The following is a 2,066-nucleotide window of genomic DNA, read 5'->3' as shown; positions in this document are numbered from 1 at the left end:
ATGGGACAGGAGGAAGTGTATTAGCAAGAATAGAGGATTGGTTAACGAACAGAAAATAGAGAGCAGGAATTATCGGGTGATTTTCAGATTGGCAGGCTGTAACTAGTGGGGTGCCACAAGGATCAAGTGTGCATGTTTCAGCTATTTACAGTCTATATTACTGACTTAGATGAAGGGACAGAGTGTAATGTATCCAAGTTTTCTGATGATCCAAAGCTAGGTGGGAAAGTAAGTTGTGAGGAGGACACAAAGAGCCTACAATGGGATAGAGACAGATTAAGTGAGTGGGCGGGCAATAAGGTGGCAGATGGAATATAATGTAGGAAGAATAGACAAACAGAATATTTTTAAATGGTGCAAAGCTATTAATTCTTTCGTTCTGCAAATGAAAGTTAGGAGGTAAGTAATGGTAATTTATACAATTCTAATTTTTTCAAATCAGCTGAATGTACTCAATTTCATCAGGTTGTGATTTAAAATCTGTGATATAAAAGTCACTTTCCTGACCAGGAATCGAAACTGTGTGGCGGAGGTGAAAGGACTGGTTTTCTGAATCATTTAAAGGTGATCGCTATGAATCACGCAGTATAGGTTTAAAATCACGGCTACAATTTGTTTCGGTGTAGAAGAAGGGGATTGAATATGACAAAAAAAAACCCATGCAACGCCCGCGGTGAGAAAGGGTCCGAGCGTACAATTAAGTTAAGGTTGCGAAGTTACCGCTGAGCTAAACCTGACGCCGATCAAAGGATGAGAAACCGCTCAATATAAAGGATGAGTTCACAAACAACAGGCACAGTGCAGTCTGGTCAACGTCAAGCCTCTCTTTCTTATTCAGAGACATGAACGGGAGTCAGACGCCACAAACTTTAATTAAAGGCACAGATACGAGTAACACTTCCAAATCTTTTCACTGTAAAATTATTTCACTTTATTTAATGGCTGACTGCATTGAACCTGAAAATGATCTCCATGAGATTTTATGTTTGCTGCTGATTCGCTTTGCTGTGGACACTAACGCGTCGGTTTCCGTAGTGCAGTGACTATCATGTTCGCCTCCTACATGAACAGTTCCCAAATCGAACCCGGGTGGATATGTTCGAGTGGAACATTTTTATTCTCTGCAATTACGGGTCCGATTATATTGAACAAAATTTGTCCCAGATTCCTGATGTCGTAAGTAATGAACATTTTAAACCAGCCTCCTAAAATACGATGGGCCTTGAAATTGCGATCGGAGGTTTGTCGCTGGCTTACGCCTCCGAACCGTGAAACAAATCCCAATTAACTGGTGTCTCCGGAGCTTCGCACTCTTGCGGTCTTGGGCCTGCTGGCATACGCCTGCATAAAGGCCATCAGATACCATTGGCGCTCACGGTTCAGCAGCATCCGTTGGCCAGGCCAACCAATCACACAGGGGATTCCTACGATGCTGTGTATACGGAATCCCATAAGCATAATAGAAATCTCCAAATTAATAACATTTCACACCGCAGAAGTAAGAATAATTGGTCACATGTTCAAAATAAATGAATTTAATTAAGCATTCAATGGTCTCATTCTGTGCCGTTATGACTCCTCTCTGCCCCACACAACAGTGAGAGGGAAGTAGAGGGCGAGCACGATTCCAACGAGGAACAGGTGCAGGAAGTTTTTATACAGTTATTCATATGCCAGTAAATCTTTTAAAATTATTTCACTTGAACTTTTCCAGTTCAATTTTTCCAAGGAGCATTTCAAGGAGCTGGGAAGAAGTTAAAAAATTGGGGTTGTTAAAAAAAAAAGCCTCCCCGTCGGGGAATTGAACCCCGGTCTCCCGCGCGATAGGCGGGGATACTCACCACTATACTAACGAAGAACTGCAAAAGGCAGTGTTTGATCAGAACTAGAATGGACCTGTGAACAGAGTGAGAAAGAGACAGAAGAGACAGACAGACAGAGAGAGAGACAGGGACAAAGAGAGAGGCAGAGACAAAGAGAGAGAGACAGATAGAGACTAAGAAAGAGAGACACGCACAAAGAGCGAGTGGTCCCAGGGATGAGATGACTTCAATATAATTGCAAAA

General features: G+C 42.3%; 1 non-coding gene across 1 annotated transcript; it reads right to left on the bottom strand.

Moving 5' to 3' along the window:
* Positions 1-1,786: 1,786 nt before the first annotated feature.
* Positions 1,787-1,858, bottom strand: trnad-auc (transfer RNA aspartic acid (anticodon AUC)). The gene has a single exon. It is a non-coding gene; the product is annotated as a tRNA-Asp (tRNA).
* Between the last annotated feature and the right edge of the window lie 208 nt (positions 1,859-2,066).

Source organism: Somniosus microcephalus, unplaced genomic scaffold, assembly GCF_052327205.1.
Source record: "Somniosus microcephalus isolate GS21.2 unplaced genomic scaffold, FLI_Smic_1.0 unresolved_chr4, whole genome shotgun sequence".
Taxonomy (NCBI): Eukaryota; Metazoa; Chordata; class Chondrichthyes; order Squaliformes; family Somniosidae; genus Somniosus; species Somniosus microcephalus.
This window is presented reverse-complemented; position numbering and strand designations above follow the sequence as displayed.